Source organism: Bos indicus, chromosome 26, assembly GCF_029378745.1.
Source record: "Bos indicus isolate NIAB-ARS_2022 breed Sahiwal x Tharparkar chromosome 26, NIAB-ARS_B.indTharparkar_mat_pri_1.0, whole genome shotgun sequence".
In the NCBI taxonomy this organism is placed as follows: Eukaryota; Metazoa; Chordata; class Mammalia; order Artiodactyla; family Bovidae; genus Bos; species Bos indicus.
The window spans coordinates 9,505,211-9,526,049 of NC_091785.1; the positions used below are offsets into that span (position 1 = coordinate 9,505,211).

Genomic DNA, 20,839 nt, shown 5'->3' on the forward strand with positions numbered 1-20,839 from the left:
CTCAAGAGTCTTGTCCAACACCACAGTTTGAAAGCATCAACAGAGACAAGAACAAAAAATGGCAGATTTCTCATAATCTTTCTGAGCATTAGGAGATGCTTGTCCTGCTCTTTAAGCCAGAACTAGAGGGCTTTCCCCAAAACTAGACTGATACCTTTAAAGAGCAAAATTTTTTTTGTTTAGTTATAACATTCTACAAATATATGTATTTTGATAACTTTAATATGTCTGTATTTTGATTTAATATACTGCTTGATTATTTGGTTCCTAGTCCCCTTAACTAAATTTGCTTAATGTTTCACTGTAAATAACCTCAAGGCTAAGTGACCTAGGTCCTGTTTGGGCCAATTTTAGGTCTTTGGGAAGCTTACTTCAAAGACGTATGAGTAGAAGCCCAAAGTTCATTTCTTTCACTTACAGCATAGGAAAATTTGAGAAATCGGAGTAATGCTGAATAAATATATGTAACTGAATATAAGGAAGATAAAGGAAATTTGCTTATCTTTTACAGATACTAGTTTTAAATAAATTCATGTAAGAAAATAAGATAAATCACTAATAATTCTTACCCATAAAAAAGAAGAACAAGGCCACCTAATTGGAGAGGAACTAGGCTAGAACGAGGCTATTGTCTCAAATGGGCTGAAGACTCTAGATCAATGAGCTTTGGTACTTGAGGCAATTTAATGTTATGCTCCATTGCTTCTCACCAGATGGACTTCTTTCTTTTCTTTCAGTCCCCTGCTAATCTTTTCCATCTCATCTGTTCCCTTTTCTTTTCCCCTTCTTCATAATTTTGTTCCATCTATGAACTTGGTTAATCAGTAGAACAGGATTTAAAGAAGCAGCTGATCCTTGAAGGGAGGGCCTTTCCTTTATCCACCTTCATCCCCCATTTTTTCCTTGTACTCTATTTCATTCCCATTCCTCACCTACCTTCCCATAGGGTCCTTCCCCCCATGTTTGTGCTTTAGTTCTGCCACTGTTGGCTAGAAGACATGGCTTAACTCTGCTTGGATTACTTGGAATTAAAAAGGTTATTACTTATTCTAGAATAATAATACTGTAGTTTCCCTCTTCTACACTGCAGTTTTATTACAGCATTACATTGTTCCAGAGTTAATAAAGATAATTTGTGAAATCAAATCTCAGTTGTGATTTGGCCACTTCCATTTTAGAGACAAAAGGCAAATATGTTAAGACTTCCCTGGCGGTCCAGTGGTTGGGAACCTGCGTGCCAGTGCAGGGAGCACAGGTTCAGTCTTTGGTCTGGGAAGATCGCCGCACATGCCGTGGGGCAGCGAAGCCGATGCACCACAACTATTGACTTCCACGCACCTGGAGCTAGTGCTGTACGACAGGAGAAGCCACCACAGTGAGAAGCCTGCACACCACAGAGAGAGAGGAAGCCCCACTCGCTGCAACTAGAAAAAGCCCACGTGCCGCAAGGAAGAGCCAGCGCAGCCAAAAATAAATAAATAATTTTAAAAGAGAAATGTTAGAAAATGATAATTTTGTTAGAACTTGGTGGAAAGAAACGTTAGCCTCTTGAATAAAATTAGGAGTCCACATTCTGGGGAATTTGGTTATTTTTATGCTGTAACTGAGGAAAAGATACATTACTATGTTTGCTTTATGATTAAAAAGGCCTCAGAGACCTTTTTTTCTTCTTTCCTTCAGGGCACAGATTATTAACTAAGTCTGACATCTGCTCTGTTAATGTTCCCTTTGGGAAACAAAATGGAAATAGTGATTAAGGTCTTTGCTGATAATGTTCCATACCAAAGTATAGAAAGAAAGGTTTATATAATGTGACATGGTAACAAAATATATGGATGATATTATTATCTGAGGATTGTACTATATCCAGCTGATAAGTTATATTTGTATGTTTAAGTATATATTTGAGACCATGTGCAGTCTTTTAGTCACTGAGTTTATAAATACTTAACTGAGAGTCTATCTGATACATAAAAAAAAACTATGCTAGGCATTGTGAGAAGTACAGAGATTTACACCTTTGTATAAAGAATTGTTTTTTTAACCTCCAAGAAACTCCAGTGGGAAATGGGACATTGAACCAAAGACTGAGGTGCAGTTAGGAGTTGACAGTGCTTCAACTAGAGAGACTAGAGGTATACTGTACCTTCTGACAACTGTCAAATGAGGCTGATTCTTGAGAAGCCCTGTGACTTTGCTCTTCGTAGAGTTCAACTGGGCCTGTCTTCGTAGAAGACATTTTTCAGGAAGCTATTCTAGTCCATGGAGGAGGTGACATCTCCTGAACCTGGTCCCCACAGAGAATTTTGAATGGGAGGAAAAGGAGATGGTGTGTATTCTTGCTTATGTCATAATGTTGGACACATGACTTAAGAATGTGGCAGGTCAATGTGACTGGATCATTTCATTACCGCACTTTAGAGTGACTCGGAGGCAAATGCAGCTTGTTTAAACTCTTAACTGAAGCATTGGTATGATGTAAGATTATAGCAGTAAAAGATATAAAATGACTACTTATTGGGGACATCCTGAAGGACTGGGGGAATCCTTATTTTCTTATCATCTCTCATCTTGCAGTTGTTGATAGTAATTCATCATGTCTCAAATAACAGGGAAGGCATCAGAGGTAGCAATAAGGAGAATACAACCAAATAACATATAGGATCTAAACTCAGTAAAAACAGCTAATAGTGATCACTTATATAGTGTTTACTATGTGCCAGACTTGTTCTAGGTAATATATGCATATATCCTCACCTAATTCTCATAACAACCCTGTGAAGTAGGTACTGTGTTTTTTTTTTTTTTTTTTTTTACATGATTTATTTTTGGCTGTGCTGGGTCTTCATTGCTGCATGGGCTTTTCTCTAGTTGTGACGACTGAGGACTACTCTTCATTGCGGTGCCAGGGCTTCTCACTGTGGTGGCTGCTCTTATTGTGGAGCACAGGATTTAGGGCATGTGGGCTTCAGTAGTTGTGGCTGTACTGTGCTTGCCCCGTCGTGTCTGACTCTTTGCAACCCCATACACTGTAGCCCACCAGGCTTCTCTGTCCATGGGGATTCTCCAGGCAAGAATACTGGAGTGGGTTGCCATGCCCTCCTCCAGGGGATCTTCCTGACCCAGGGATTGAACCCTCATCTCTTATGTCTCCTGCATTAGCAATTGAGTTCTTTACCATTAGCGCCACCTGGGAAGCCCAAGTGTAATTGTGGCACTTGGGCTCAATAGTTGTGGTTCCCAGGCTCTAGAGCACAGTCTCAACAGTTACAGCCCACAGGCTTAGTTGTTCTGCAGCACGTGCGATCTTCCTGGACCAGCGATCAAACCCATGTCTCCTGCATTGGCAGGTGGGTTCTTTACCACTGAGCCACCAGGGAGGCCCTGAGGTAGGTACTATTATTATCCCCATTTTACAGATGAGGACGTGGGGATATGAGAGATTATGTAGCTCCCTGAAGATCCCACAACTGTTAAGTGGCAGGGTAATATTTGAGAGCAGACAGTCTGACTCCAGAAACGGTGCTTTTAACCTCCATGCTAACTAACCTTTCAAGGAATTTATAATCTCAGTATACAGAGTTCAGTACCTCCCCTTTCAGGGTAAGGCAGTGAGGAATGGTATATGCTGCTGCTGCTAAGTCACTTCAGTCGTGTCCGACTCTGTGCGACCCCATAGATGGCAGCCCACCAGGCTCCCACATCCCTGGGATTCTCCAGGCAAGAACACTGGAGTGGGTTGCCATTTCCTTCTCCAATGCATGAAAGTGAAAAGTGAAAGTGAAGTCGCTCAGTCGTGTCCGACTCTTAGCGACCCCATGGACTGCAGCCTTCCAGGCTCCTCTGTCCATGGGATTTTCCAGGCAAGAGTACTGGAGTGGGGTGCCATCGCCTTCTCCAGGAATGGTGTATAGGGAAGCAAAATTGACTCAGATTATGTGTTTCCTATAAACTAACACCAAGGGTGTCTGACTCAAGAAATGTTTTCTAGTTTGTGCTCCAGAGAGAATGGAGTTATTCTCTCCATTTAATACTCTCCAGAGAGTATTAAATGCAGCAGAATGTTGGATATGTTTACCAGTGGATATCCATTTAGTTTCATTTTATGGCCACAGCTACAATCCTGCATCTTCCTTTCATATATGCATTATGAGGATTAATGATTACATCAGCCTGATAACATTTTCTTTTCCCCCTTGCTGTGTCCTTTGGTGGAGGTACTTGTATGAAGGCTGCTTTACTATGGAGGTGTGGTTCTATATGGGCATGCTTGGGGAACTGAGGGGGTGGGCCTGCTGAGAGAGTACTTACAGAATACCAGAAACCTTAGGGAGAAAATTCCTGGGTGTTGGAAATTGCAGAAATGATAATAAAGCTTCAGTTATTTCAGGAGAGGGATGATTTCAGTACTTGTGATACAGAAACAATATAAGGTCAACTGATAAGAAAACCATGAGATATATTTCTGTAGATCGTACCTGTAGACCATTTAATAGTAATATGTAGTCAATAAATATTTCTAGGAGAAATATCAATAGCCTCAGACATGCAGATGACACCACCCTTATGTCAAAAAGCAAAGAAGAACTAAAGAACCTCTTAATGAAAGTGAAAGAGGAGAGTGAAAAAGTTGGCTTAAAACTCAACATTCAGAAAACTAAGATCATGGCATCTGGTCCCATCACTTCATGGGAAATAGATGGGGAAACAGTGGAAACAGCGACAGACTTTATTTTGGGGGGCTCCAAAATCATTGCAGATGGTGACTGCAGCCATGAAATTAAAAGACGCTTGCTCCTTGGAAGAAAAGTTATGACCAACGTAGACAGCATATTAAAAAGCAGACATTACTTTGCCAACAAAGGTCCATTTAGTCAAGGCTATGGTTTTCTCAGTCATGTATGGATGTGAGAGTTGGACTATAAAGAAAGCTGAGTGCCGGAGAATTGATGCTTTTGAACTGTGGTGTTGGAGAAGAGTCTTGAGAGTCCCTTGGACTTCAAGGAGATCCAACCAGTCCATCCTAAAGGAAATCAGTCCTGAATATTCATTGGAAGGACTGATGTTTAAGCTGAAACTCCAATACTTTGGCTACCTGATATGGAGAACTAACTTATTGGAAAAGACCCTGATGCTGGGAAAGATTGAAGGCGAGAGAAGAAGGGGACAACAGAGGATGAGATGGTTGGATGGCATCACCGACTCAATGGACATGAGTTTGAGTAAACTCCGGGAGTTGGTGATGGACAGGGAGGCCTGGCGTGCTGCGTTCCACGGGGTCTCAAAGAGTCGGACACAACTGAGTGACTGACTGAACTGAATCAATAAATACTAATCTTTATTTATATCACAATGCTCACCCCAGGCTGTCCTTATAGAAACGTATTTGCAGAGACCTAGAGGAGAAAATGTAAAGATGCCAGGGAGCTTCTTAAGACCTTTTGTTGTTGGTCAGTCACTCAGCTGTGTCCGACTCTGTATCTGTGTAGCCCCATGGACCTCTCTGTCCATGGAATTTTCCAGGCAAGAGTTTTGGAGCAGGTTGCCATTTCCCACTCCAGGGAATCTTCCCGACCCAGGGATTGAATCTGCGTCTCCTGCATCTCGTGCTTTGGCCAGCAGATTCCTTACCATTAGTGCCGTCTGGGAAGTCCTTTTAAGAGCTTGTGTGTGCTAAGTTGCTTCAGTTGTGTCTGACTCTTTGCGAACCTATGGACCACCAGGCCCCTTTGTGCATGGGATTCTCCAGTTACATATACCCTTTACTGACCCTATACATTTCTAATTGTTATCAACAAATTGTCAGTAATAATAGAATATTGGTAGTTATTATCATTATTACTCTTATTGTGTCCCCATTTTATGTTATCAGTAATTTTACCTTGGGGTAGTGAGAAAATAGGATCTAATTTTCAAAATATTCAAATATTTTAGTAGATTTCTCTAAAAAGGAAGAGAGGGATGGAATACATATATATAGACAAGGAACTTAATTGTCACTCCTGGGTCTTACGGATTTTGCTTTCCTACAGAAATGAACTCTTGAACTATGATTTTCTTGTCATAGAATCAATGTCTAGCTAAGAGGTGCTTTCTACTTATCTCACCTTTGGATTTTTGCTAGACCACTAATATTTCTTCTTTCCGTCCTTCCTAAATAAATAAATACCTTACTCTTTCCAGGCAAGTAGAAATTTCAAAAAGATGATGAAATTCTTTTCTTTCTAATTAGTTCCTTGGCCATTTTAATCTCCTCTCCACTCCCAACAATGGAGAAGGAAATGGCAACCCATTCCAGTATTCTTGCCTGGAAAATCCCATGGACAGAGGAGCCTGGCAGGTACAGTTCATGGGGTCGCAAGAGTCCGGACACGATTTAGTGACTAAACCACCACCACTCCCAGCAAGGACTAGTCATTAAAATGCCTCAGACAACTGTGGAGCCTTCATGATCATAATTGTGATATGATCGTGTTACACACCCGTTCAAAGTTCTCTGCCTCAGGGCCAAGGTTTGGGTGATATCACATAGCCTGTGGATTTCCTTCTTCCTGGAATGGTTTCACTATTGTGAGGATAGGAAATGAGAGAAGGATGCTGCTGCTGCTAAGTCGCTTCGGTCGTGTTTGACTCTGTGCAACCCCATAGACGGCAGCCCACCAGGCTCCCCCGTCCCTGGGATTCTCCAGGCAAGAATACCGGAGTGGGTTGCCATTTCCTTCTCCAATGCATGAAAGTGAAAAGTCAAAGTGAAGTCACTCAGTCGTGTCCGACTCTTAGCGACCCTATGGACTGCAGCCTACCAGGCTCCTCCATCCATGGGATTTTCCAGGCAAGAGTACTGGAGTGGGATGAGCCTACAGTAATTCTGAGGATCAGATTTAACTAGGATCAGGTAAATCTTGAGATATTTCCATATGGATAAATTTATCTAATTTATTCCTTGTAGTGTATAAGATTCTATCATCTGAAAATATCACATTTTATTTATCTATATTGATGGATATTTATTTAGGATCTTCCTAACTTTTTTGTTTCAAATAATATTGAAATGAAAATCTCTGTATGTTTTCTTATGCACATATATGAAAATTATTCTAGAGTAAGGAATCTTTATTTTGTTAGCTTATCCCATAAACGATTTGGACAAACTTTTCTTTCTTAGAACTGGAATGAAACTTTTCATCTTGAGTTTAAGTAGTTACAAAGGAAGTGATTTGTAATGTAAACGTTGACATTTAAAAGTAGAATTCTTATGTGTATCCAATGGAATAGAAATGCCATAGGGATTCGATATATTCATCATTATCCATCAAAACATTAACAACATGAACAAGCTCTCCTCTTGTAGTGGGAAAGGTTGCATCACTTCTTTTTCTCTTTGCACATGAATTTTCTTTCTACTTCTGCCACAGATTTTTATCTGAACATAATATACATTGTGTGTAAATATATTGTCAGTCTATCATACTTCTCTGTAGCAAATTTTATACATAAATTTAAATTAAATTATGTTAAATTCCTTTGGCCATAATACTCTTAAGTTAAAAATTATCCTGAATTATTATTAATTCTTTTTAGTTCATAATTCATCAATTACATATTTTTTAATGTTATAATTGTTAAACATTAAAAAAGAAGTCAATGGGGTTTTAAAAATTAGTTTATATATCATAAATGAATTTTACTTTCCAGAAGGATACAGGTTCACACATTGGTTTATTTCTTGTTTTAATACTTTTATTTATTTACTTATTTTTGGCTGTGCTGGGTCTTCTTTGCTGTGAGGGTTACTCTCAGGTTTTGGAGAGTATACTATGTTGCCACATAGTAGCAACTATGTGGATTTACTTGCTCTGAATCATGTGGGATCTTCCTGGATCAGGGCTCGAACCCATGTCTCCTGCATTGGCAGGTAGATTCTTTACCCCGAGCCAAAGATTGAAGGCAGGAGGAGAAGGGGACAACAGAGGATAAGATGGTTGGATAGCATCACCGACTCTATGGACATGAGTTTGAGCAAACTCTGGGAGTTGGTGATGGACAGAGAAGCCTGGCATGTTGCAGTCCATGGAGTCACAAAGAGTCAGACTCAACTGAGTGACTGAACCGACTAATCAGGGAAACCCCACATCAGTTTATTTCTAGTGTTTGCCTTTATATAATTAACACTGAGGAATATTGTCCACATAAGTATGTGACTGGAAGGAATTGTTTTAGTGATGTCACATTTATTGGAAAGCTTTCCAAGTTATATGCCACTCATCAGTGATCTTATTTTTAGTGATTTATCAGTGGACAGTATAAATAGCTCTTCCTTCAATTTATTAGAAAACAAGTAATGTTAAATAATCTTAACTTTTAAAAGGGTTTGTTACCCAGTAAAATTGTTCAGCTCTCAATACCAATATCATTATTTTAGAATGTCTTTTTAGCTCCTTGCAGTTTCTTACACTTGGAGCAAAACACCATTTTAGCATTTTGTTAGATATATGCCTTTCTCTTTTCAAGTGGGAGAAAGAGCTAATGTGAAAAGAGAGGTGGGGCTAGGAACCACAAGGCTGCTTGACTACACTGGTTCTCTCAGGTAGATCAGATTTAGGAGGGAGTATATATAAAAGTTAAAGATGTGGAATTGAGCTCCTTAAAACTATCTTGGATTCTCCAGGCCAGAATACTGGAGTGGGTAGCTGTTCCCTTTTCCAGGGGAATCTTCCCAACCCAGGTCTCCCACATTGCAGGCAGATTCTTTACCATCTGAGCCACCAGGGAAGCCCAAGAATACTGGAGTGGGTAGACTATCCCTTCTCCAGTGGATCTTCCCAACCCAGGAATTGAATCGGGGTCTCCTGCATTGCAGGTGGATTCTTTACCAGCTGAGCTACAAGGGAAGCCCGTATATAAAAGTTAAAGATCTGAAATTGATCTCCTTAAAACTATCTGAGTGTCTCAGTTCTCCAGTTTCTCTGGATTATACCCAGAAGTGAAATGACTACTGTTGGAATCTTCTACGCTGTATGACTTTCACCAAACCCACACCACTGAGGACATTGCAGTGCCTCTTAAGGACTTAGGAGAAGTCCCTCCAAAGTTCTCTACAGATGAGTCATACTATTCTAATTTGGGGAAAATCCCATGTTCAATTTATTCAAATAACTGGTGACCAAAGTATAGTAACCAGGGTTCTATGAGACACTTTATTTCTATAATTTGCTTTGTAACTACCTCTGGAAGTATTTTTATTCATGATTTTCTTTCTTTTTATTTTATTTTTTAACTTTACAATATTGTATTGGTTTTGCCATACATCAAAATGAATCCGCCACAGGTATACATTTGTTCCCCATCCTGAACCCTCCTCCCTCCTTCCTCCCCATACCATCCCCCCCAGGTCGTCCCAGTGCACCAGCCCCAAGCATCCAGGATTTTCTTTCTTTAAAGGGGATCCTTAGTCTATGTTAATAAGGATGTGCACAAAGACAGCACTATAGTTAGTATGCATTCTGTGCCCTGAAGCAGAAATGTTTTTAAGGCTCCTCTTACCCTTTGTTTACTGCAAAATAGAGAGATCTAGTAGAGAAGGTTATTAGAAATATTTTGTGCAGTTTGGGAGAACAAGAAGTTGGGATTGCTTGATCTAGCTTCCAATAGCAAACCCAGGACAAGTAAACTACCAAGGTAATTATACTACCAAAGTAGCTTACTCTGTGGGCAAAATTTTTCTGGTTTACAAATTCCTGCTGCTGCTGCTGCTAAGTTGCTTCAGTTGTGTCCGACTCTGTGCGACGCCATGGACTGCAGCCTACTAGGCTTCTCCGTCCATGGGATTCTCCAGGCAAGAACACTGGAGTGGGTTGCCATTTCCTTCTCCAATGCATGAAAGTGGAAAGTGAAAGTGAAGTCGCTCAGTCGTGTCTGACTCTTAGCGACCCCATGGATTGCAGCCTACCAGGCTCCTCCATCCATGGGATTTTCCGGGCAACGGTACTGGAGTGGGGTGCCATTGCCTTCTCCCTTACAACTTCCTAGATGTAGGTGAAAAGGACCGTACATTTCAAAAATAGAATAATGGCCATTCTCAGGCAGGAACCAATTTAATTCTACTTTAAAGACTGAGAAGACTTAATGTGCTAAATTCTATTCATAAGAAAAAGTTGACCAGTTAATAGGACAAATGTCTCAACATTATAAAATAAACAGAATATGAAATGCAGACAGTCTTATTTTACAGTTAGAAGTTATTGTAAAAATCATTATAAAGACTGTAATATTTTATAGTTAACAAGTCCACAGGAACACATTAATAATAACACATATCTCAGTTAAGGGTTGCTTTGTACTTGCTTCTCAGGTAATACAGGAAAAAGGTGGTCTCTTGAGCTCTAGCAGCCAATGGCCTGGCCGTGCACCTTGGAGACATCCAACACAAAGCTGCTATGTCCAGGAAAATTTCAGATAAGACTTAGGGCTCAGAGCTGGTAAATGGGAGTGTTGGTTTTCTCAGAATGTAGACTGTTTCTACCCGTTAACTTTCTCTGGGTTTCTCAACTTCATGAAATTTATGTTAAGGATTTGAAATATTCCCAAATTAACTTATAAGTACCATGACCTTTGCTTACAGGCCTCCTTTTCCTGTAGAGTTTCCTGAAATTTAAAACCTGCACATCCTTTAAAAAATGCCACACATGCAAGTACAATTAATTAGCAGAAACTCACAAAAAGAGAATTGATCATCTTTGTATTTAGGAAAGAGAATATTTTCCATCTAAGTTAGGTCTGACAACATTAGACTTTTCTGTGGTATTCTTTCTGAAGTTCTGCAAGATAAAAAAAAAAATCTAAATCACAGTGAGTATCTTTAGAACTTATTTTATTAACCCTAAGAAATTGTTAATTAAAAAAAAAAAAAACTGTAACTGGGTAAGATCCAGAACTGTTTTATCATTAAATGAAACAATGGAATTAAACAGTGGCCTACCATTGAACCACTAAGGTTAGGTCTTAAAAAATTAAATATAAACTAAAGATTCTACATTCATGTGGTTGAAAAATAAAAAAGCATGAAATAACAGCATCACATACAGTGTGGATTGGGGGTTTCGGAGCTGTGTCACTTGGCAGGCCTGTACATGTCACCTTCCCACTTGGTCTCCTAGCTCTATCAGTTCCTTGTACATTAATAAAGAGAATCTTGGAAGGTGGAGGTTGGGATGGGGGGAATGGGCTAGGAAGAAAGAGAATGGCAAGAAAGAGGGCAGGAGGAGAGCAGAGAAGGGTGGTGGAAAGAGTCTGTTCAGGCTGCTATAGCAAAATGCCATAGAAACAACAGAAATTCGTTTCTCAGTTTTGGAGGCTGAATGTCCAAGATCAGAGTGCCCATATGATCAGGTCTGTGTCTATCAAGGGCCTGCTTCATAAATGCTGTCTTTAGGATGTGACCTCACCTGGCATGGCAGAGGGGAAGGGAGCTCTGTCAGACCTCTTTTCTAAGGGCACGAATCCCATTCAAGAGGGCTCTGCTTTTGCGATCTCATCACCTCCCAAAGGCCCTGCCTCCTAATACCCTCACCATGGGGTTGGGTTTCAATGTAAAAATTTAGAGAAGACACATTAAGACCATAGCAAAGAGAAAGACTGAGTCTTTGCACAGAAGATATGTAGCTTTCTCCCAGCCTCTCTTGCAGTTGTCCTCTGTGTGTATATCTGTATATGAATAGAAAAGGAAGGGAAAAAAAAAAGTCTCAGGAAGGGTTGTGTTGAGCCACGGAGGATTTTTAGCTTTGTATATGTATTATATGAATAAACTTCTTTGTATTGTTTTTTTACTCTCAGATCACTTTCATGTCTCAACCAAGTATATTTATTATCTTTTACAAATTATTTATTTATTTTTTGGCTGTGCTGGGTCTTCATTGCTTTGCATTTTTTTTCCTCTAGTTTCCATGAACAGAAGCTATTCCCACAGTTGCTGTGTGCGGGCTTCTCATGGAGGTGGCTTCTCTTGTTGAAGAGCACAGGCTCTCAGGTGTGCAGGTTTTAGCAGCTGAAGCACATGGGCTCAGTAGTGGTTCCCGGGCTCCAGAGCGCAGGCTCAGTAGTTGTGGCGCACAGGCTTAGTTGCTCCATGGCATGTGGGATCTTCCCAGACTGGGGATCAACCTGTGTCTCCTGCACTGACAGGCAGATTCTTCATCACTGAGCCAACAAGGAATCCCTGTTTAATTATTTTGAGACTTAGGTTTTTAGGAAAAAATTTAGAGCTAATAGGCATAAATGTTCAATAAAGAAAGGGAAGCAGGAATGCAGTCCTCTTCCCTGGTGGCTCAGACGGTAAAGCGTCTGCCTACAGTGTGGGAGACCTGGGTTCAATCCCTGGGTCGTGAAGATCCCCTGGAGAAGGAAATGGCAACCCACTCCAGTATTCTTGCCTGGAAAATCCCATGGATGGAGGAGATTGGTTGGCTACTGTCCATGGGGTTGCAAAGAGTCGGACACGACTGAGCGACTTCACTTCACTATCACCATCCTCACAGTAGAGACAAACTGACCTTTCTCCATCACAGATTGGCCTGATGAAATCCAAAACTAAACTTTCTCTTGACACTGACCAGCTCAGACTGCAAATAGATTGGTTAATAAACTTTTGAACCCTATAGGAGATGTGGCCTCTAACCATGTCCGGCATCATTTTCATTGACTCCAACTCTTCAGCAGGTGGCAGTGTTTCCCTCTGTTACCGGAAGCTTTTGGTGTTTCCTTCCTTTCAAAAGAGCATGGTCCCTTTTCTTTTTCTCACTCCACTTATAACAGTTTCCTCATTTCCATCCTTGTTTGGAAGATATTTAGCCAATGATCTTAGGAACTGAGGAGGAAAACAAAGCTGTAACGTGCAACAGTTCATGTTTTCACGTCTCATCTTTAAGGTTCTAATTCTCATGGTCAAATTTCAGGACACTTCAGGGCAGAGAGTGAGCATCAGTCACCATCTTTCTTTATTCCAAACTCTGTTTACTGTTTCTGATTAATCTTATTGCTGCCCTCATTCTTCCCTGTCTAAGCTTGAAAATACCATTCAAAGCCTTCTCCAGTGAAATTTCTGGTAACTTGTTTAAGTCTCTAAAAGTGAGGTTTTCTTCCCATCTTTATTATTCATTAATAGGATATCAAGAAATTTCCCAAACTCCAATCCAGGATCCTTCATTGAGTAGCTATGTAATCTGGGCATACAAACTCCCTGGGCTTCAATTTTTTTCATCTGTAAAGTGGGATTGGTGAACTAAGGAATCTTTGAGATTCCTTGGATCATAGTCTGCCACTGTTTTGAATGGTGGTATTGCTGCGGTACCAGATGATTATTTCCAGAGCATACTTTCTTTGGGCAGCAAGTCATTAGATAGTACAAAGAGTGAAGAGTAGATCTTGTAGAGATGGTTGATCTAGGGGGAGAGGGTACACGGAGTAAGACACACCTGTCTATTATGTAGCATCTCCCACTAGACAGAGTTTATAGCAGGTATTCTCTTGTATTTCTGTTGTGCGACAGCCATCAAACAGACCCATAGGCTTAAATACCGAAAATTCCTTTGAGAGCTCATTTATTTAAAAATGAAATTAGAGTTGAGCTCTGTACCTTGGTTTATTTGATATTCTTTTGATGATAGGAATTTATTTTTAGTCTTAATTCTATTTGATGAAATGACTTATTTCAGAATGATAAATGATCGCTGTAAAGAACCCTCAAACTACACAAAAAGCAATAAATGAAAAGAGAAACTCCTTTCCCTCTGAAGCCCTCCCTCCCCATCTTAACCTCAGAAATAACTGTTGTCTTCTCTCTGGTTTATTCTTCTGTATATCAATATTTTCGATGTATTTATGTAAACATATATGTATACGTGTATTATCACTTTTGTTTTATTTTACCAAATTTTAATGAATGCTTTTGTGAAATATATTGATCCTAGAGTAGATTTATGCATGTGAAATAGATGAGTGAGCAAATGAAAAGATTACATGGTTAAGGAACAAAATAGATAACAAACTGAAAACATTCAGTTACTAATCAAATTGTCAGCTGATGGTGGTGATTCTTAAATCATAAGATTCTAGGCAGAATTGACCATGGAAAAGTATCTGTTTTGAAGACTCATTTATAAGGAAGAGAACAAGGCTCATTGTGGTAGATGACCATCAATAATTCTTCCATCTCTCTATAAGCTTGCTATGAGGAAGTAGAGTTTATTTCCCCTCTCTTGAATCTTGATGGGCCTGTTAGTTGCTTTGGTCAATAGAATGAGGCAAAAATGATGCCACTAAAGTTCTGGGCCTAGACCTGACAACTTTGGTTTTTACTCTCTTGGAAAATAATCACCATGTAAGATGTATTCTCTTAGCAACTTTCAAATCCTGTTTTCCTTTTTAGATTCTACATATAAGTGAATCATACAGTGTTTGTCTTTCTCTATCTGACTTATTTCACTTAACATAATGCCCTCAAGGTCCATAATGCCCTCAAGGTCCATTCCTGTTGCTGCCAATGGTAAAATTTCATTCTTTTTATGGCTGAATAGTATTCCACTGTGTGTGTGTATGTGTATTTAAATACATCTATTACACCTTCTTTATCCATTCATTCACCAAAAAACATTTAGATTGTTTCCATATCTTGACTTTGAAGTAATACCTGCTGCTGCTGCTGCTAAGTCGCTTCAGTTGTATCCGACTCTGTGCGACCCCCATAGACAGCAGCCCACCAGGCTCCCCCGTCCCTGGGATTCTCCAGGCAAGAACACTGGAGTGGGTTGCCATTTCCTTCTCCAACGCATGAAAGTGAAAAGTGAAAGCGAAGTCCTTCAGTCGTGTCTGACTCTTCGTGACCCCATGGACTGCAGCCTACCAGGCTCCTCCATCAATGGGATTTTCCAGGCAACACTACTGGAGTGGGGTGCCATTGCCTTCTCTGGAAGTAATACCTAGGGGTGCATATATCCTTTCAAATTAGTGTTTTAGCTTTCTTTGGCTTTGCTCAGCATGGTTAATATACTGAACATCTTTTCATGTGCCTGTTGCCATCTGTATGTCTTCTTTGGAAAAACGTTCTGACCATTTTTTTAAATTGAATATGTTTTTTTGCTATTGAGTTGTATAAATTCTTTATAGATAATATTTTTATATTAACCTTTTATCAGATATATGACTCCCAAATATTCTCTCCCATTCAGTAGGTTGACTCTTCATTCTGTTGACGACTTCCTTTGAGGTTCTTTCCTGTTTCGTTTGATATAGTCCTGCTTGTTCATGTTTGCTTTTGTTGCCTCTGCTTTTGGAGTCAGATGCAAAAAAATTGCCAAGACTAATGTCAAGGAGCTTACCATCTACATTTTCTTCTAGGATTTTTATTGTTTTAGGTTTTACAAGTCTTTAATTCATTTCAAGTTAATTTTCGCGTAGGTAAAACTCCAATACTCTGGTCACCTCATGTGAAGAGTTGACTTATTTGAAAAGACTCTGATGCTGGGAGGGATTGGGGGCAGGAGGAGAAGGGGACGACAGAGGATGAGATGGCTGGATGGCATCACCGACTCGATGGACATGGGTTTGGGTGAACTCCGGGAGTTGGTAATGGACAGGGAGGCCTGGCATGCTGCGATTCATGGGGTCACAAAGAGTTGGACACGACTGAGTGACTGAACTGAACTGAACTGAGGATGGTAGTCTAGTTTCAGTTTTTTGCATGTGACTGTCCAGTTTTCCCAACAACATTTGTTGAAGAGTTTGTCCTTCTCTCATTGTAAATTTTTACCTCTTTTGTAGTAAGTTCAGTTCAGTTCAGTCACTTAGTTGTGTCTGACTCCTTGCGACCCCATGAATCGCAGCACACCAGGCCTCCCTGTCCATCACCAACTCCCAGAGTTCACTCAGACTCACGTCCATTGAATCAGTGATGCCATCCAGCCATCTCATCCTCTGTCGTCCCCTTCTCCTCCTGCCCCCAATCCCTCCCAGCATCAGAGTCTTTTCCAATGAGTCAACTCTTCGCATGAGGTGGCCAAAGAACTGGAGTTTCAGCTTCAGCATCATTCCCTCCAAAGAAATCCCAGGGCTGATCTCCTTCAGAATGGACTGTTTGGATCCCCTTGCAGTCCAAGGGACTCTCAAGAGTCTTCTCCAACACCACAGTTCAAAAGCATCAATTCTTCGGTGCTCAGCCTTCTTCACAGTCCAACTCTCACATCCATACATGACCACTGGAAAAACCTTGACCACATATGCATAGTTGTGTGTGGGCTGTATATTCTGTTCCGTTGGTGTATGTGTATGTTTTTATGCCAATACCATACTGTTTTGATTACTATAACTTTGTAAGATATCTTGAAATGATGACTCCAGCTTTGTTCTTCTTTCTTAGATTGCTTTGCTATTTAGGGTATTTTGTGGTTCCATGCAATTTTTAGGATTATATGTTCTATTTCTATGAAAAATGCCTTTGGAATTTTGATAGAAATTTCATTGAATTTGTAGATTGTTTGGGGTAGTATGGACATTTAAACAATATTAATTCTTCTAAGCTAAGAGCACAGATTATCTTTCCATTTGTTTGTGCCCTCTTTGATTTCTTTCATCAGTGTTTTACAGTTTTCAGTGTAGAGGTCTTTTAAAACCTCTTTATTTATTACATTTTTTCCCCTAATTATTTTATTCTTGTCAATGCAATTGTAAATGGAATTGTTTTCTTAATTTTTTTTCTGATAGTTCATTGTTAGTGTAAGAAATGCAACCTATTTTCATATGTTGATTTTATATCTTACAGCTTTACTGAATTTATTTTTTGGTTGCCTCTTTAGGTTTTCTATGTATAATCTTATGTCATTTGCAAATAGTGACAGTTTAATTCTTCGTTTTTAATTTGAAAGCCTTTTTGTTCTCTTGCTTGCATAAATGCTTTGGCTAGGACTTCCAATACTGTGTTGAATAAAAGTGGTGAAAGTGAGCATCCTTTTCTAGTTCCTTCTCTTAGAAGAAAAGGTTTCAGATTTTTTGCTGTTAAGTATGGTTAGTGTGGGCTTGTCATGCATGGCCTTTATCATGTTGATGTATGTTCCCATTTTACAAACTTTGTGTGTTTTTTTTAAACCGTAAGTGGATATTGAATTTTATCAAATGCATGAATTGAGATGATTATATGATTTTTATCCTTCATTGTGTTAATGTGGTATGTCATGTTCAAAGTGCATGAATTGAGATGATTATATGATTTTTATCCTTCATTGTGTTAATGTGGTATATCATTTATTTGTAGATGTTTACCATCCTTGCATCCCTGGCATAAATCCTGCTTGATCATGGTGTATGATCCTTTTAATGTATTGTTGAATTTGTTTGCTAATGTTTTGTTGAGAGCTCTCAATGGAGGCTATAAGAGTAGTAAGGAAATTGCTATTAGAGGCTGGCTAAGTGGTGTTATGTAGTGGAAAATGTTTGGCAACATTTGCACTTGTGTGCAGTAAAACACAGAAAATGTACCTAATGAACTTACAGACCTGGCGAAGGAGATTTTGAATATGAATGTTTAAAGTGTCAGTTGGCTTCTTTTACTGATATATGATGTATCACAAGAGAGAAACGCATTTCTTTAAAAAAAAAAAAAAAACAAGAACTATTCAGTTTTTAAGCAGATTGTAGAAGAAATATACAGGGCCTAGGAGAGTCTTTACAGTCAGCAAAAGGTCTCAATTAAGAAATGGCCTCAGGGACTGCCTATAAAATATGACCTCAAGGAAAAGATTTAATCAAAACTCTGTTAAGACCTCTAAAAAATGTAATACCTGCTTGAAAGATCCTCACATCTAGACAAAAAGGGCTTCTAAGAATCTTAAGGGTGGTCCAACCACAGCCACCTAGACAAGGCCCAATGTAGAGAGAAGTTTGTTTTTGAAAAAATTGTAGATGTTGCTTTGTGGTCAAGGAGTGAACTCCAATTAGAATCATAGAAAACCCACACAGTTTTAAAGAGAATTTTATTGGTAAAAGCACCAGAAGCTTGGACCAAAGAGGCAGGAGACAGTTCAAAATGGACCCCCCCCAAAAAAAAGCCTCTTGGTCTCCAACTTTCTATGGGCAAGAAGCAGGCTGAGGGAACTATTCAACTGTAAAGGCAGACAGTTTCTCATGAAAAAGGAAGATTGACTCAGAGGTCAACTAGACCCCAGAGCAGGGAGCCAAGAACAGTGGATTAGGAAACTACTCCAGGGAGAAAAACCAGGTCCTAGTGGAGAACTAGATCCTCAGAGTCAGGATGACAGTACCTGGCTGACTTTCAGAACTGCTACAGGTTGGTGACTGCTGTGTGTCTTCCATTTCCCGCCTTTTGAACACAAGTGTCTGTTGCACTTATCCTGTCCCTGGTTCAGCATTGTATGTCATGTATCATAACTTGTCTTTTTAGTTCATGGGTCTCCTGATGAAGAGGAGCAGCATCTGAAATGCCTCATTTCCATCTGGGTCTGGTGTATTATTACCAGATCCTAGACCGTAGAGCCAGTGCTATACAGAATGATAATCTGGGGGGAGGAAGTAAGTGTCTTTTGCGTGTCTGTGCATGGGCGTGTATGTGTGAACTGTTGGGGCCAAAGGATGGATTATGGTAGAGTGTTTCCAAATACGACTGCCCATAATTCCAACCATCCCAGACATTCCTTACATTAAGAAGTGGAGACTCCTCTTCCCTTGGATCTGGGCTGGCCATGTGACTCGCTTTGGCCAAGAGAATACAATGAAAGTGATATTCTTGGTCTTCTGAACCATGACTTTGAGAGGCCTTGAAGCCTCTGCTTTCTTCTGCTTGAGATTCAGTCACTGTGCAGAGATGCTTGGGCTGGACCTCAGAATGATGAGCAATCACATGAAGAGAAGAGGTGGGGGGTGGGCAGACATTTTAGGTGCTCCAGCTGTGGTGTCAGACGTGTGGGGAATGTCAGAGACATTCCAGCTCTAGCCAGACTCGTAGCTGGGCGTAACCACGTCTGACCCATCTGATACTACGGGGGAGCTGAAAAACTGTCTGGCTATGACCTTCCCAAATTGCAAAATTGTGAGAAAACAAATGGTGGCTGTTCTTTTAAGTCACCCAGGTTATGGTGGTTTGTTATGCAGCAATAGATGGTTGAAACAGCTATCAAATGTTAGGGTATTTTCTACAGCTTTAACTTTACTCCTAGACTGTAAAGAGGTTGCAACAATGTCAGACAAAGAAGCCCAAGTTTTCAACGAGACTAAATCCCATAAAGGCTGGACCCTAAATACCATAGTCATTGTGGTGTCCACAGAACTTAGCATGATTAGTACTGGCACAGAAAAGACTTCCACATATTTGTTGATTGAATCATCAAACGACTGAATGGAGTTAAGACCCTATACTTAAAATAGAGTTTTAACCATGCATTTTCTCTTCCAAAAAGGTTTTCTGTTACTTTATTATCAGAAAAAGTGATACCTCAGAAGCCAGAAGGATGTTCTGAAGGGAAAGATTTGTAGGAGTGAGGTAATAGTTAACCTTGACTCCTTCTCAGTGTCCCACCTATACCTAGACAAACGAGGGCTACTCTGTGAAGCACTTGGTAAATGCCCAAATATCTACTGGTAACATAAAAGTTATTATCTTTTTCTATTACTGGAAGAGCTGAAAGACAAAGAATGTGTTCCATAGGGCTAGTCTTAGTATTAAGGGCACCAAAATGGAATGTCCCATAGCTGGTGTTAGATAAAGAGACTAAAACAATCAAAGCTGTCTTGTGATGTTAGGCCTTTCCTTACCATCACTCTCTAGTCCAAATCACAATTTCTAAATGTTACTTGGACATAGTGAGTGTCTAGTCTCCCCTATAGTTCTCCCAGAAGCACCCAGCCCAATCCTTATTTCTCCGAGGGTGATAATTTCTTACAGCACATCTCTCTACTGAGATGAGAAAGAAACACAAGTGCCATCTGAAATAGTTCCAGGAAACTGGGGCATGAAGAACTTGTAGAGATAATGGAGAATTTTCTTTTAGGATGTGGTTGGTTGTATGATCCATACTGATACCTTCTGGAGAAATGTGGTAAGCAAAATATCTTTATTTAAAACAATAGGAATATTTGTAATTAGGATAAATGAAATAAAGGAAAAGTCTTCAGACCATTGGAAGAATGGGATGGTTTAAATGAAAATCTATAATTATTGTATATGTTTTAGTCTTGTATTAGTTAGAAAACAGAGAAGGCAATGGCACCCCACTCCAGTACTCTTGCCTGGAAAATCCAATTGACGGAGGAGCCTGGTAGGCTGCGGTCCATGGGGTCGCTAAGAGTTGGACATGACTGAGTGACTTCACTTTGACTTTTCACTTTCATGCATTGGAGAAGGAAATGGCAACCCACTCCAGAGTTCTTGCCTGGAGAATCCCAGGGATGGGGGAGCCTGGTGGGCTGCTGTCTATGGGGTCGCACAGAGTCGGACACGACTGAAGTGACTTAGCAGCAGCAGCAGCAGTTAGAAAACAGTGGTTAAGCAGATAAAAATAGAGAAGATTGCTTAAAAATTAAAGCCATTGATTTAGATCTCTATTTGAAAGGTCAGTGTGTGGGAGATGAGAAAGGCACTATAGCAATCAGTGTTCTACAAAAGACATTTTAGCAGTGGGACCTACAAAGAGCACATCAACTATTTATATCATCCCCATCAAGTTGCTGGTCATTTCACTTATCAAAGAAAATAAGAAAGGAACTTTCTTTAGATATTCTCTGGATGCAGTAACAATAAAGTTTTGGAATCAGCTGTTAGAAACTATAATTAAAGCTAGTT

The 20,839-nt window shown here is 39.9% G+C and overlaps 1 protein-coding gene across 1 annotated transcript in view; it reads right to left on the reverse strand.

Annotated features, from left to right (window-relative positions):
• Window positions 1-2,273, reverse strand: part of ATAD1 (ATPase family AAA domain containing 1) — a 63,971-nt gene extending 61,698 nt beyond the window's left edge. Inside the window, exon 1 of the mRNA XM_070780437.1 lies at window positions 2,147-2,273. The gene's annotated coding sequence lies outside the window, so the exon portion shown is untranslated. The remainder of the gene's footprint in view (window positions 1-2,146) is intronic.
• Window positions 2,274-20,839: the final 18,566 nt, after the last annotated feature.